The sequence below is a fragment of the Schistocerca gregaria genome, chromosome 2 (genome assembly GCF_023897955.1).
Source record: "Schistocerca gregaria isolate iqSchGreg1 chromosome 2, iqSchGreg1.2, whole genome shotgun sequence".
NCBI classification, from domain to species: domain Eukaryota; kingdom Metazoa; phylum Arthropoda; class Insecta; order Orthoptera; family Acrididae; genus Schistocerca; species Schistocerca gregaria.
The window spans coordinates 1,017,401,942-1,017,415,521 of record NC_064921.1 but is presented as its reverse complement, the minus strand read 5'-3'; the positions used below and the strand labels follow the sequence as shown (position 1 = coordinate 1,017,415,521).

At 49.2% G+C, this 13,580-nt stretch overlaps 26 non-coding genes across 26 annotated transcripts; 18 read left to right on the top strand and 8 right to left on the bottom strand.

Moving 5' to 3' along the window:
* The first annotated feature begins 114 nt into the window (after positions 1-114).
* Positions 115-187, top strand: Trnav-uac (transfer RNA valine (anticodon UAC)). The gene has a single exon. It is a non-coding gene; the product is annotated as a tRNA-Val (tRNA).
* A 158-nt stretch (positions 188-345) lies between these two features.
* Positions 346-418, top strand: Trnav-aac (transfer RNA valine (anticodon AAC)). The gene has a single exon. It is a non-coding gene; the product is annotated as a tRNA-Val (tRNA).
* Positions 419-613: 195 nt separating this feature from the next.
* Trnap-cgg (transfer RNA proline (anticodon CGG)) lies at positions 614-685 on the bottom strand. Its single transcript has one exon. It is a non-coding gene; the product is annotated as a tRNA-Pro (tRNA).
* A 412-nt stretch (positions 686-1,097) lies between these two features.
* Trnav-uac (transfer RNA valine (anticodon UAC)) lies at positions 1,098-1,170 on the top strand. Its single transcript has one exon. It is a non-coding gene; the product is annotated as a tRNA-Val (tRNA).
* Positions 1,171-1,328: 158 nt separating this feature from the next.
* Trnav-aac (transfer RNA valine (anticodon AAC)) lies at positions 1,329-1,401 on the top strand. The gene has a single exon. It is a non-coding gene; the product is annotated as a tRNA-Val (tRNA).
* Positions 1,402-1,596: 195 nt separating this feature from the next.
* On the bottom strand, positions 1,597-1,668 carry Trnap-cgg (transfer RNA proline (anticodon CGG)). The gene has a single exon. It is a non-coding gene; the product is annotated as a tRNA-Pro (tRNA).
* A 412-nt stretch (positions 1,669-2,080) lies between these two features.
* Trnav-uac (transfer RNA valine (anticodon UAC)) lies at positions 2,081-2,153 on the top strand. The gene has a single exon. It is a non-coding gene; the product is annotated as a tRNA-Val (tRNA).
* A 158-nt stretch (positions 2,154-2,311) lies between these two features.
* Trnav-aac (transfer RNA valine (anticodon AAC)) lies at positions 2,312-2,384 on the top strand. Its single transcript has one exon. It is a non-coding gene; the product is annotated as a tRNA-Val (tRNA).
* Positions 2,385-2,579: 195 nt separating this feature from the next.
* Trnap-cgg (transfer RNA proline (anticodon CGG)) lies at positions 2,580-2,651 on the bottom strand. The gene has a single exon. It is a non-coding gene; the product is annotated as a tRNA-Pro (tRNA).
* Positions 2,652-3,063: 412 nt separating this feature from the next.
* Positions 3,064-3,136, top strand: Trnav-uac (transfer RNA valine (anticodon UAC)). The gene has a single exon. It is a non-coding gene; the product is annotated as a tRNA-Val (tRNA).
* Positions 3,137-3,294: 158 nt separating this feature from the next.
* Trnav-aac (transfer RNA valine (anticodon AAC)) lies at positions 3,295-3,367 on the top strand. Its single transcript has one exon. It is a non-coding gene; the product is annotated as a tRNA-Val (tRNA).
* Positions 3,368-3,562: 195 nt separating this feature from the next.
* On the bottom strand, positions 3,563-3,634 carry Trnap-cgg (transfer RNA proline (anticodon CGG)). Its single transcript has one exon. It is a non-coding gene; the product is annotated as a tRNA-Pro (tRNA).
* Positions 3,635-4,046: 412 nt separating this feature from the next.
* On the top strand, positions 4,047-4,119 carry Trnav-uac (transfer RNA valine (anticodon UAC)). Its single transcript has one exon. It is a non-coding gene; the product is annotated as a tRNA-Val (tRNA).
* A 158-nt stretch (positions 4,120-4,277) lies between these two features.
* Positions 4,278-4,350, top strand: Trnav-aac (transfer RNA valine (anticodon AAC)). Its single transcript has one exon. It is a non-coding gene; the product is annotated as a tRNA-Val (tRNA).
* Positions 4,351-4,545: 195 nt separating this feature from the next.
* Trnap-cgg (transfer RNA proline (anticodon CGG)) lies at positions 4,546-4,617 on the bottom strand. Its single transcript has one exon. It is a non-coding gene; the product is annotated as a tRNA-Pro (tRNA).
* A 412-nt stretch (positions 4,618-5,029) lies between these two features.
* Positions 5,030-5,102, top strand: Trnav-uac (transfer RNA valine (anticodon UAC)). Its single transcript has one exon. It is a non-coding gene; the product is annotated as a tRNA-Val (tRNA).
* A 158-nt stretch (positions 5,103-5,260) lies between these two features.
* On the top strand, positions 5,261-5,333 carry Trnav-aac (transfer RNA valine (anticodon AAC)). Its single transcript has one exon. It is a non-coding gene; the product is annotated as a tRNA-Val (tRNA).
* A 195-nt stretch (positions 5,334-5,528) lies between these two features.
* On the bottom strand, positions 5,529-5,600 carry Trnap-cgg (transfer RNA proline (anticodon CGG)). The gene has a single exon. It is a non-coding gene; the product is annotated as a tRNA-Pro (tRNA).
* Positions 5,601-6,012: 412 nt separating this feature from the next.
* Positions 6,013-6,085, top strand: Trnav-uac (transfer RNA valine (anticodon UAC)). The gene has a single exon. It is a non-coding gene; the product is annotated as a tRNA-Val (tRNA).
* Positions 6,086-6,243: 158 nt separating this feature from the next.
* Trnav-aac (transfer RNA valine (anticodon AAC)) lies at positions 6,244-6,316 on the top strand. The gene has a single exon. It is a non-coding gene; the product is annotated as a tRNA-Val (tRNA).
* Positions 6,317-6,511: 195 nt separating this feature from the next.
* Positions 6,512-6,583, bottom strand: Trnap-cgg (transfer RNA proline (anticodon CGG)). Its single transcript has one exon. It is a non-coding gene; the product is annotated as a tRNA-Pro (tRNA).
* A 412-nt stretch (positions 6,584-6,995) lies between these two features.
* Positions 6,996-7,068, top strand: Trnav-uac (transfer RNA valine (anticodon UAC)). The gene has a single exon. It is a non-coding gene; the product is annotated as a tRNA-Val (tRNA).
* Positions 7,069-7,226: 158 nt separating this feature from the next.
* Trnav-aac (transfer RNA valine (anticodon AAC)) lies at positions 7,227-7,299 on the top strand. Its single transcript has one exon. It is a non-coding gene; the product is annotated as a tRNA-Val (tRNA).
* Positions 7,300-7,494: 195 nt separating this feature from the next.
* On the bottom strand, positions 7,495-7,566 carry Trnap-cgg (transfer RNA proline (anticodon CGG)). The gene has a single exon. It is a non-coding gene; the product is annotated as a tRNA-Pro (tRNA).
* A 412-nt stretch (positions 7,567-7,978) lies between these two features.
* Trnav-uac (transfer RNA valine (anticodon UAC)) lies at positions 7,979-8,051 on the top strand. Its single transcript has one exon. It is a non-coding gene; the product is annotated as a tRNA-Val (tRNA).
* A 158-nt stretch (positions 8,052-8,209) lies between these two features.
* Trnav-aac (transfer RNA valine (anticodon AAC)) lies at positions 8,210-8,282 on the top strand. The gene has a single exon. It is a non-coding gene; the product is annotated as a tRNA-Val (tRNA).
* The last annotated feature ends 5,298 nt before the right edge of the window (positions 8,283-13,580 follow it).

Sequence of the window (13,580 nt, the reverse complement as noted above, 5' to 3'; positions counted from 1 at the left end):
CCCTCGGCTGTAATGGTTTCCAGGCTGTCAAAAGAACCGTCGCGTGTGCATTCGCGGACGGGAGAGAGGCTGAGGTAATTTCGAGTGAACGGGGATGGACTCCTCCCGTCCGCAGTTTCCGTAGTGTAGCGGTTATCACGTCTGCTTTACACGCAGAAGGTCCCCGGTTCGATCCCGGGCGGGAACAGTATTTTCTTGCCTATGTCGTATTGTACTCCAGTGAGCCACGTCATGTGAGGATCTTCTGCATGTACCTTTGTTATGCAAGTAGCGCATTTATTTAATTTTTTAGTTACGATGACAACATCAGCACGAGTTGTCTCTAAGGTATGGCGCACACAAGTAGTTTCCGTGGTGTAGCGGTTATCACGTCTGCCTAACACGCAGAAGGTCCCCGGTTCGATCCCGGGCGGAAACACTTTTTCATCATTAAAAACAAGACATAGTAACATGCATCTGCTTCCATCTGTACCCAAAAACCTTCGTAATCGCCTTCACACGTCGGATCAGAGTGTCAATTGCTCACATCAAATATGAAATTCATTTGATACTGCCGCCGAGCATTTTGCATCGACTCAGCCACTCATGTGCGATCAGTTTGCACAAAACGCTAGGGCTCGTCCGGGATTTGAACCCGGGACCTCCTGCACCCGAAGCAGGAATCATACCCCTAGACCAACGAGCCATCTGACATGGCGAATGACTATTATTTCAGTGCACTGGGTGCCTCGATGTGGTCCAGGGTGCTCTGGAAAGTCTCGTGTAGGCTGGCGGGATGGGGGCGGCGCGAATTCCCGCGGTCGGCGGCCTTCCTGGGCTATTGGTACCTTCATGTAGAGCTGCCGCTGGGCTCGCACTCCCTGCTGCTAAGAAAGTGATTGCTTTTGCTGCTATGACTTGCAATCACGACTGCGGGAAACGCCGCTATCTCGTTAGGGGTGCTACGGCAGACACCCTCTCGAGCACCCCGAAGACTTCTTGAGCCCTCGGCTGTAATGGTTTCCAGGCTGTCAAAAGAACCGTCGCGTGTGCATTCGCGGACGGGAGAGAGGCTGAGGTAATTTCGAGTGAACGGGGATGGACTCCTCCCGTCCGCAGTTTCCGTAGTGTAGCGGTTATCACGTCTGCTTTACACGCAGAAGGTCCCCGGTTCGATCCCGGGCGGGAACAGTATTTTCTTGCCTATGTCGTATTGTACTCCAGTGAGCCACGTCATGTGAGGATCTTCTGCATGTACCTTTGTTATGCAAGTAGCGCATTTATTTAATTTTTTAGTTACGATGACAACATCAGCACGAGTTGTCTCTAAGGTATGGCGCACACAAGTAGTTTCCGTGGTGTAGCGGTTATCACGTCTGCCTAACACGCAGAAGGTCCCCGGTTCGATCCCGGGCGGAAACACTTTTTCATCATTAAAAACAAGACATAGTAACATGCATCTGCTTCCATCTGTACCCAAAAACCTTCGTAATCGCCTTCACACGTCGGATCAGAGTGTCAATTGCTCACATCAAATATGAAATTCATTTGATACTGCCGCCGAGCATTTTGCATCGACTCAGCCACTCATGTGCGATCAGTTTGCACAAAACGCTAGGGCTCGTCCGGGATTTGAACCCGGGACCTCCTGCACCCGAAGCAGGAATCATACCCCTAGACCAACGAGCCATCTGACATGGCGAATGACTATTATTTCAGTGCACTGGGTGCCTCGATGTGGTCCAGGGTGCTCTGGAAAGTCTCGTGTAGGCTGGCGGGATGGGGGCGGCGCGAATTCCCGCGGTCGGCGGCCTTCCTGGGCTATTGGTACCTTCACGTAGAGCTGCCGCTGGGCTCGCACTCCCTGCTGCTAAGAAAGTGATTGCTTTTGCTGCTATGACTTGCAATCACGACTGCGGGAAACGCCGCTATCTCGTTAGGGGTGCTACGGCAGACACCCTCTCGAGCACCCCGAAGACTTCTTGAGCCCTCGGCTGTAATGGTTTCCAGGCTGTCAAAAGAACCGTCGCGTGTGCATTCGCGGACGGGAGAGAGGCTGAGGTAATTTCGAGTGAACGGGGATGGACTCTTCCCGTCCGCGGTTTCCGTAGTGTAGCGGTTATCACGTCTGCTTTACACGCAGAATGTCCCCGGTTCGATCCCGGGCGGGAACAGTATTTTCTTGCCTATGTCGTATTGTACTCCAGTGAGCCACGTCATGTGAGGATCTTCTGCATGTACCTTTGTTATGCAAGTAGCGCATTTATTTAATTTTTTAGTTACGATGACAACATCAGCACGAGTTGTCTCTAAGGTATGGCGCACACAAGTAGTTTCCGTGGTGTAGCGGTTATCACGTCTGCCGAACACGCAGAAGGTCCCCGGTTCGATCCCGGGCGGAAACACTTTTTCATCATTAAAAACAAGACATAGTAACATGCATCTGCTTCCATCTGTACCCAAAAACCTTCGTAATCGCCTTCACACGTCGGATCAGAGTGTCAATTGCTCACATCAAATATGAAATTCATTTGATACTGCCGCCGAGCATTTTGCATCGACTCAGCCACTCATGTGCGATCAGTTTGCACAAAACGCTAGGGCTCGTCAGGGATTTGAACCCGGGACCTCCTGCACCCGAAGCAGGAATCATACCCCTAGACCAACGAGCCATCTGACATGGCGAATGACTATTATTTCAGTGCACTGGGTGCCTCGATGTGGTCCAGGGTGCTCTGGAAAGTCTCGTGTAGGCTGGCGGGATGGGGGCGGCGCGAATTCCCGCGGTCGGCGGCCTTCCTGGGCTATTGGTACCTTCATGTAGAGCTGCCGCTGGGCTCGCACTCCCTGCTGCTAAGAAAGTGATTGCTTTTGCTGCTATGACTTGCAATCACGACTGCGGGAAACGCCGCTATCTCGTTAGGGGTGCTACGGCAGACACCCTCTCGAGCACCCCGAAGACTTCTTGAGCCCTCGGCTGTAATGGTTTCCAGGCTGTCAAAAGAACCGTCGCGTGTGCATTCGCGGACGGGAGAGAGGCTGAGGTAATTTCGAGTGAACGGGGATGGACTCTTCCCGTCCGCGGTTTCCGTAGTGTAGCGGTTATCACGTCTGCTTTACACGCAGAAGGTCCCCGGTTCGATCCCGGGCGGGAACAGTATTTTCTTGCCTATGTCGTATTGTACTCCAGTGAGCCACGTCATGTGAGGATCTTCTGCATGTACCTTTGTTATGCAAGTAGCGCATTTATTTAATTTTTTAGTTACGATGACAACATCAGCACGAGTTGTCTCTAAGGTATGGCGCACACAAGTAGTTTCCGTGGTGTAGCGGTTATCACGTCTGCCTAACACGCAGAAGGTCCCCGGTTCGATCCCGGGCGGAAACACTTTTTCATCATTAAAAACAAGACATAGTAACATGCATCTGCTTCCATCTGTACCCAAAAACCTTCGTAATCGCCTTCACACGTCGGATCAGAGTGTCAATTGCTCACATCAAATATGAAATTCATTTGATACTGCCGCCGAGCATTTTGCATCGACTCAGCCACTCATGTGCGATCAGTTTGCACAAAACGCTAGGGCTCGTCCGGGATTTGAACCCGGGACCTCCTGCACCCGAAGCAGGAATCATACCCCTAGACCAACGAGCCATCTGACATGGCGAATGACTATTATTTCAGTGCACTGGGTGCCTCGATGTGGTCCAGGGTGCTCTGGAAAGTCTCGTGTAGGCTGGCGGGATGGGGGCGGCGCGAATTCCCGCGGTCGGCGGCCTTCCTGGGCTATTGGTACCTTCATGTAGAGCTGCCGCTGGGCTCGCACTCCCTGCTGCTAAGAAAGTGATTGCTTTTGCTGCTATGACTTGCAATCACGACTGCGGGAAACGCCGCTATCTCGTTAGGGGTGCTACGGCAGACACCCTCTCGAGCACCCCGAAGACTTCTTGAGCCCTCGGCTGTAATGGTTTCCAGGCTGTCAAAAGAACCGTCGCGTGTGCATTCGCGGACGGGAGAGAGGCTGAGGTAATTTCGAGTGAACGGGGATGGACTCCTCCCGTCCGCAGTTTCCGTAGTGTAGCGGTTATCACGTCTGCTTTACACGCAGAAGGTCCCCGGTTCGATCCCGGGCGGGAACAGTATTTTCTTGCCTATGTCGTATTGTACTCCAGTGAGCCACGTCATGTGAGGATCTTCTGCATGTACCTTTGTTATGCAAGTAGCGCATTTATTTAATTTTTTAGTTACGATGACAACATCAGCACGAGTTGTCTCTAAGGTATGGCGCACACAAGTAGTTTCCGTGGTGTAGCGGTTATCACGTCTGCCTAACACGCAGAAGGTCCCCGGTTCGATCCCGGGCGGAAACACTTTTTCATCATTAAAAACAAGACATAGTAACATGCATCTGCTTCCATCTGTACCCAAAAACCTTCGTAATCGCCTTCACACGTCGGATCAGAGTGTCAATTGCTCACATCAAATATGAAATTCATTTGATACTGCCGCCGAGCATTTTGCATCGACTCAGCCACTCATGTGCGATCAGTTTGCACAAAACGCTAGGGCTCGTCCGGGATTTGAACCCGGGACCTCCTGCACCCGAAGCAGGAATCATACCCCTAGACCAACGAGCCATCTGACATGGCGAATGACTATTATTTCAGTGCACTGGGTGCCTCGATGTGGTCCAGGGTGCTCTGGAAAGTCTCGTGTAGGCTGGCGGGATGGGGGCGGCGCGAATTCCCGCGGTCGGCGGCCTTCCTGGGCTATTGGTACCTTCATGTAGAGCTGCCGCTGGGCTCGCACTCCCTGCTGCTAAGAAAGTGATTGCTTTTGCTGCTATGACTTGCAATCACGACTGCGGGAAACGCCGCTATCTCGTTAGGGGTGCTACGGCAGACACCCTCTCGAGCACCCCGAAGACTTCTTGAGCCCTCGGCTGTAATGGTTTCCAGGCTGTCAAAAGAACCGTCGTGTGTGCATTCGCGGACGTGAGAGAGGCTGAGGTAATTTCGAGTGAACGGGGATGGACTCCTCCCGTCCGCAGTTTCCGTAGTGTAGCGGTTATCACGTCTGCTTTACACGCAGATGGTCCCCGGTTCGATCCCGGGCGGGAACAGTATTTTCTTGCCTATGTCGTATTGTACTCCAGTGAGCCACGTCATGTGAGGATCTTCTGCATGTACCTTTGTTATGCAAGTAGCGCATTTATTTAATTTTTTAGTTACGATGACAACATCAGCACGAGTTGTCTCTAAGGTATGGCGCACACAAGTAGTTTCCGTGGTGTAGCGGTTATCACGTCTGCCTAACACGCAGAAGGTCCCCGGTTCGATCCCGGGCGGAAACACTTTTTCATCATTAAAAACAAGACATAGTAACATGCATCTGCTTCCATCTGTACCCAAAAACCTTCGTAATCGCCTTCACACGTCGGATCAGAGTGTCAATTGCTCACATCAAATATGAAATTCATTTGATACTGCCGCCGAGCATTTTGCATCGACTCAGCCACTCATGTGCGATCAGTTTGCACAAAACGCTAGGGCTCGTCCGGGATTTGAACCCGGGACCTCCTGCACCCGAAGCAGGAATCATACCCCTAGACCAACGAGCCATCTGACATGGCGAATGACTATTATTTCAGTGCACTGGGTGCCTCGATGTGGTCCAGGGTGCTCTGGAAAGTCTCGTGTAGGCTGGCGGGATGGGGGCGGCGCGAATTCCCGCGGTCGGCGGCCTTCCTGGGCTATTGGTACCTTCATGTAGAGCTGCCGCTGGGCTCGCACTCCCTGCTGCTAAGAAAGTGATTGCTTTTGCTGCTATGACTTGCAATCACGACTGCGGGAAACGCCGCTATCTCGTTAGGGGTGCTACGGCAGACACCCTCTCGAGCACCCCGAAGACTTCTTGAGCCCTCGGCTGTAATGGTTTCCAGGCTGTCAAAAGAACCGTCGCGTGTGCATTCGCGGACGGGAGAGAGGCTGAGGTAATTTCGAGTGAACGGGGATGGACTCCTCCCGTCCGCAGTTTCCGTAGTGTAGCGGTTATCACGTCTGCTTTACACGCAGAAGGTCCCCGGTTCGATCCCGGGCGGGAACAGTATTTTCTTGCCTATGTCGTATTGTACTCCAGTGAGCCACGTCATGTGAGGATCTTCTGCATGTACCTTTGTTATGCAAGTAGCGCATTTATTTAATTTTTTAGTTACGATGACAACATCAGCACGAGTTGTCTCTAAGGTATGGCGCACACAAGTAGTTTCCGTGGTGTAGCGGTTATCACGTCTGCCTAACACGCAGAAGGTCCCCGGTTCGATCCCGGGCGGAAACACTTTTTCATCATTAAAAACAAGACATAGTAACATGCATCTGCTTCCATCTGTACCCAAAAACCTTCGTAATCGCCTTCACACGTCGGATCAGAGTGTCAATTGCTCACATCAAATATGAAATTCATTTGATACTGCCGCCGAGCATTTTGCATCGACTCAGCCACTCATGTGCGATCAGTTTGCACAAAACGCTAGGGCTCGTCCGGGATTTGAACCCGGGACCTCCTGCACCCGAAGCAGGAATCATACCCCTAGACCAACGAGCCATCTGACATGGCGAATGACTATTATTTCAGTGCACTGGGTGCCTCGATGTGGTCCAGGGTGCTCTGGAAAGTCTCGTGTAGGCTGGCGGGATGGGGGCGGCGCGAATTCCCGCGGTCGGCGGCCTTCCTGGGCTATTGGTACCTTCATGTAGAGCTGCCGCTGGGCTCGCACTCCCTGCTGCTAAGAAAGTGATTGCTTTTGCTGCTATGACTTGCAATCACGACTGCGGGAAACGCCGCTATCTCGTTAGGGGTGCTACGGCAGACACCCTCTCGAGCACCCCGAAGACTTCTTGAGCCCTCGGCTGTAATGGTTTCCAGGCTGTCAAAAGAACCGTCGCGTGTGCATTCGCGGACGGGAGAGAGGCTGAGGTAATTTTGAGTGAACGGGGATGGACTCCTCCCGTCCGCAGTTTCCGTAGTGTAGCGGTTATCACGTCTGCTTTACACGCAGAAGGTCCCCGGTTCGATCCCGGGCGGGAACAGTATTTTCTTGCCTATGTCGTATTGTACTCCAGTGAGCCACGTCATGTGAGGATCTTCTGCATGTACCTTTGTTATGCAAGTAGCGCATTTATTTAATTTTTTAGTTACGATGACAACATCAGCACGAGTTGTCTCTAAGGTATGGCGCACACAAGTAGTTTCCGTGGTGTAGCGGTTATCACGTCTGCCTAACACGCAGAAGGTCCCCGGTTCGATCCCGGGCGGAAACACTTTTTCATCATTAAAAACAAGACATAGTAACATGCATCTGCTTCCATCTGTACCCAAAAACCTTCGTAATCGCCTTCACACGTCGGATCAGAGTGTCAATTGCTCACATCAAATATGAAATTCATTTGATACTGCCGCCGAGCATTTTGCATCGACTCAGCCACTCATGTGCGATCAGTTTGCACAAAACGCTAGGGCTCGTCCGGGATTTGAACCCGGGACCTCCTGCACCCGAAGCAGGAATCATACCCCTAGACCAACGAGCCATCTGACATGGCGAATGACTATTATTTCAGTGCACTGGGTGCCTCGATGTGGTCCAGGGTGCTCTGGAAAGTCTCGTGTAGGCTGGCGGGATGGGGGCGGCGCGAATTCCCGCGGTCGGCGGCCTTCCTGGGCTATTGGTACCTTCATGTAGAGCTGCCGCTGGGCTCGCACTCCCTGCTGCTAAGAAAGTGATTGCTTTTGCTGCTATGACTTGCAATCACGACTGCGGGAAACGCCGCTATCTCGTTAGGGGTGCTACGGCAGACACCCTCTCGAGCACCCCGAAGACTTCTTGAGCCCTCGGCTGTAATGGTTTCCAGGCTGTCAAAAGAACCGTCGTGTGTGCATTCGCGGACGGGAGAGAGGCTGAGGTAATTTCGAGTGAACGGGGATGGACTCCTCCCGTCCGCAGTTTCCGTAGTGTAGCGGTTATCACGTCTGCTTTACACGCAGAAGGTCCCCGGTTCGATCCCGGGCGGGAACAGTATTTTCTTGCCTATGTCGTATTGTACTCCAGTGAGCCACGTCATGTGAGGATCTTCTGCATGTACCTTTGTTATGCAAGTAGCGCATTTATTTAATTTTTTAGTTACGATGACAACATCAGCACGAGTTGTCTCTAAGGTATGGCGCACACAAGTAGTTTCCGTGGTGTAGCGGTTATCACGTCTGCCTAACACGCAGAAGGTCCCCGGTTCGATCCCGGGCGGAAACACTTTTTCATCATTAAAAACAAGACATAGTAACATGCATCTGCTTCCATCTGTACCCAAAAACCTTCGTAATCGCCTTCACACGTCGGATCAGAGTGTCAATTGCTCACATCAAATATGAAATTCATTTGATACTGCCGCCGAGCATTTTGCATCGACTCAGCCACTCATGTGCGATCAGTTTGCACAAAACGCTAGGGCTCGTCCGGGATTTGAACCCGGGACCTCCTGCACCCGAAGCAGGAATCATACCCCTAGACCAACTTTTTTTTTTTTTTTTTTTTTTTTCTTATCCATTTTTTTTTTTTTTTTTTTTTTGCCTTATCCATTTTTTTTTTTTTTTTTTTTTTTTCATCTTTTTTTTTGTTTTTTTTTTATTTTCAGGGATTAAGAGTCTGACGCTCTACCGACTTTTTTTTTTTTTTTTTTTTTTTTTTTTTTTTTTTTTTTTTTTTTACTTTATTTTTTTATATATATTCCTGGGTGAGAGCCAGGTATCCTAGTCACTTTTTTTTTTTTTTTTTTTTTTTTTTTTTTTTAATGAAGTAGTGGCAGGCAGGCGGCGGCAAAGAGGGCAGGGGTCAAGAATCCTGAGGCCTGGCCTCGATGTCGCCCCCATACCAGTCACCCATTTGTATATGTGAAATTTTTTTTAATTTTTTTATTTTTTATTTATAATTTTGTTTGAACCACTTTTTTTTTTTTCCTCTTTTTTTTTTTTTTTTTTTTTTTTTTATGAGGATCTTCCAGAAGGGATCCATTCTTCCACCAGAACTCAATCCATTTCTTCTAGGTGAGTGAGGCGTTAACGGCAAAAAAAAAAATGATGACACTATCAACTATGTTAAGCAGTGTCGAACTAAAGTACCTTTTCTGGTTAGGATTAATAAATAAATAAATAAGAAATAAGTGATTAAAAAGGAATCTTCTCCTTTGTTGGTGCAAAATATAAGAAAACGAAAAGTGTTTGTTTTTTTCTCTAGTGTTATCTTCACATCTTTCGTCTGTTATTGTCCTCTGCTGCTCCTCAATGATGTAGCGAATAGTCGGTTTCGCCTTACTTCGAAAGAAGGTTAAACATGCATTCATGTCTCGTGGTATAGTTTCGGGCGTTCTTTAAATATTACGTTCCCCGTCATGGCAAGACTGACGGGTCGAGTGTCGAATCGCATATCACACAATGGTCTTGCTTAAAAAGTTGGCAAAGGTCGCCTTGTAGTTACGTTCGCGTGCGATCATGCTGTGCTGCAGGGTCAGGTATAGAACGAAATCGTCTTTGTTCTTATCGCCAGTACTAAAAATATAGTGCACTGTGTGACCTATTATCCAGTTGACAGCATTCCGCTTTGTCCTGGGAAATGGGATTGCTTCAGGGTTGAGAAAGTCAGCTGGCGTTATCGCAGATGGTGAGGTCCTCTTGATGCTCGACAGTTTCTGTCGGGCGTAACCCCATATATCTTTCGTGGTACCACAGACGAAACGGTGTTCTTCGCTGTCTATGAGATTACACGTGACACACATTGGCGAGTCCTGCAAATGAATTGCATGAAGCCTGGACTGCGTCGGGATTTTTCTATTGACGGCAGCGTACCACGTCGCCTTTACTTGCGAAGGTAAGTAGGGGCTGTGGATGTTTTGCCACGTTGCGTCCCAGTTGTAGTTTGGGAATTTTTGTTCGATAACATTCCGTGATTTAGTTGCCACAAAGGAGTTGTAGATTGCCTTAACTGTCGTCAAATTCTTTTCAGAGACTGTTGTATGGACATAACTATACTCTAAGAGAAAACTCTTGAAGTGGTAGAGCGCAGTCGGTATATGGTGCACATCAATTGGCGGTTGAAGATCAGTCGGTGCGATTTCATTCAGGACAAGAGCGGTCAGACTGGTCGGTGACTGTTTCCATAGCTTGTAAGTTTTGCAGAAATAAAGAGCTTTCGCTTTTTTGTGTACATCGGTGAGACTGAGTCCGCCATCTCGCGTTGGGAGTGTCAAGGTGTCATATCGAACTTTAAAGATCTGGCCACGACATACAAAGTGTCCAAGCGCGGACAGCATGCATTTGGCTATATCGGTGGGGATGGGCAAAACTTGAGCCACATAATTGATTTTGGCAGTGATATAAATATTGGCCAATTCAACCTTTTGAAGCTCGTCCAATTTCCTGACGCTATGTAACTTCGCACAAGCACGAATTTTGTTGAGCAATTGCTTATAATTGGCGGCAATGGTGTGGCGGATGGTGTTCCGAAAATCGACACCGAGACACGTCATCCTAGTGATCTCTTTAAGCTGGCCATGACCGATCGCGCCTATGCCTTGCCCAACGTTCATGATCCCTGATTTCGTCCAATGCAGTTTCGCACCAGATGCCTTTTCATATTGTGAGATGATCAGGAGACCCCTCTCGACCTCATTGACATTCATAGCTAGGAAGGTAACATCATCAGCGTAAGCTCGGCACACTATCTTCTGCCCGTGTATGTGGAGTCCTTGTAAACGTTCCGTCAAGGTGACTAGCAGCGGTTCGATCGCAATGGCAAACAGCGCCATCGACATAGGGCAGCCCTGCCTAACAGAACTGTTTATCGGGACGGCGCGACTTGGCTGACCGTTAACGACAAGTTTGGATGTACTATTCCGTAACAATTTCTGTATGATGCTGATGAACTGCGGAGGAAAACCCAGAGTCTGCATTATCTGGAAAAGGTAAGGATGGTTCACTCTGTCGAAAGCCTGTGCGAAATCTAAAGTTACGATAGCACATCGGATTTTGCAAGCGTCCGCAACAGAAATCACATCTCGATAGTCTGATAATGTCTGATATATAGCTCTGTCCTTTCCAACACTCGTTTGATGTGATCCAATGACGGTATGCATCACAGTTTTCATTCTCGTTGCGAGAATGCGAGCAAAAATTTTGTAGTCGCTGTTGAGCAACGTAATGGGTCGCAAAGTTGCGACGGTGTTATTGCTCGTCCGTTTCGGGAGTAAGACCACAAGTCCTTCACTGAATGGCGGAGGAATGGGCATGTCCGGTTGGAGAAGTTCGTTGCAGAGCACCGTCAGCTTTGTCTTCAGTTGTGGCCAGAAGACTTGATAAAGTTCCACCGGGAGACCGTCACATCCGGGAGATTTGTTTTTTGGACTGTGGAACACCACATCTTCCAGTTCATCTTCCGTTACATCGGTGACGAGTTCGGCTATATCTGCAGGGCGAAGCCTGTGCGTTAAGCTGCTCCGGAACTCTGCAAGGGCTTCGTCGTCGGTAGGTTTATTGGACATCAAGTCAGTGTAATAAGTTTGAACGGCGTCTCTGATATCGTGTTGCTGAGTTAGAATCGTGCCGTCTTCGGATTGTAGTTCAGTTAAGATCTTTGTCCGTGCTCGTTTAGTTTCACGTATCAGGTGATAAATGGATGGCTGTTCGCCTTTTGCCATAGTCGAAACCCGACCTCTAATTTTGTAACCTTCCATCTGTTTTCGTTTCAAAAGTAATATTTTTGCTTGCAGTCTTTTAATGCGGGGGTAGTTGTCAATCACAGTGGCATCAAGAGTATATAAGTCTCGAAGACATTGATAATAAAACTCCATCGTTCTCTTAAACCACCAGTTCTTATTCCGGGAATATTGTATCATGGATTTACGAATTTTCGGTTTAGCGCATTCGAGCCACCATTGCAATGCCGAGCCGTACGTACTAAATTTGGCTTCACTTTCATTCCACGCTCGAGTGAAGGCTTCTCTGCATTCAGGATCGTCTAAATGTGCAACATTTAGTTTCCATAGTCCTTTGCCTCGGTAGGTTTCCTGTTTCCCCAAATTCAGCGTGCAAATATAAGCCGCATGGTCGGAGAAACTGGTTGGCCAGACCTCAGTTTGTAAAATTCGCTGTCTGAGAGTGTCCGATACGTAAATGCGGTCCAATCTACTCGCTGAATGATTCGTGACGTGAGTAAAACCAGGTGTTGTACCAAACTTGTGCTCCCACGTATCGACTAAACGTAAATCCTTGACGATCTGTTCTAATTCAATCGATTTATTGAAATGCGGCGTCTGATCTTTGGCGTTAAGTACACAGTTAAAATCTCCCGCCAATATTAGGTGGTCATATTGTGTTGCAAAAAGCGGAAGTATTTCTTCCTTGAAAAAGTCCGCTCGGCGTCGCCTATTAGTTGAGCCGGATGGTGCATACAGATTTAGGAGTCTAACATTATTGATAGTCACGCCAATTCCCCTACAACTTATGAGTCGTTCTACATTCTGGACGATAATTCCTTCTTTCGTGAGAATAGCGGTGCCTAAATCGGAACCGTGTCCCGGATTGGCCGTCACATTATAACCGGGAATGTGGTTCAAAGCAATGTCGGCGACCTCCTGAAGCAAGAGGATATCAATGTCGGCGGCGTATAAGAGGTCTACGATGTTGTCGAGTTTGAGGGAACTGCGGATTTTATTTATATTTAATGTACCAATTTTATACGCCTGCTGATCAGTCATTCACGCTCTTACGAGAGTAAGAAGGAATCGGCGCCGTTTTAAAAGAAGTCAGAGTCCTCTTCTTTGTTTGCCTGCCGTGGATCCAGTAACTTATCATCATGTGCCGGTTCTACTGCCGTAGAAGGCTGTTCGGGAAATCGGGAAGTGACTGGAATATCAGTTGCATCAGCGTCCATGTGTTCGACCTCTGGTTCCGCCGCCCAGTCTATAGTGCTGGGGTTCTTGGACGCAAGAGGATGATGGTGTCGTTGTTCTTTTAAACAATGATCAACATCGTCACTGCACATGGGAGACACCTGGCCGGTAGCATCGCGAGAGGGCTCAGTTAGCGTGATTGCACGATCTTCATCCCGCAGGTGTGCAGAAGTTAGCGCCTGTTGTCGGGAGGATTCTGGTGATTTTGCACTGACTTTGTCCATGATTTGCTGCACCTTTCCCCGCAACGACGCCGCCGCCTCTTCCGCACCCTGGCGGGCGATTCTGCGTTTCTTGTTCTTCCGCGGGGATTTAGCAGGTGGACAACGCTCATCGGAATCCGAGATTTCATGGTGGGGTTGTGGGGAACGACATTCAGCAGTCACAGTCCTGACCTGCGTCTCTGAGGAGGTGGAATTTTGTTCTGTTGACAGAGTCGGGGACTGCGCTACGGAATCAACCACGTCACTCACACTCAGGTGTTGCTCTTGTCGCTCAGAAATGTCAACAAGTTGCTCGGCCGTTGGAGGAAGGGTTGGTTGGGGGCGAATGTCTACTTCGGTATCCATGGGCAGTTGGTCGGTCGGTTGGTCGCGAGCCACCGAAGC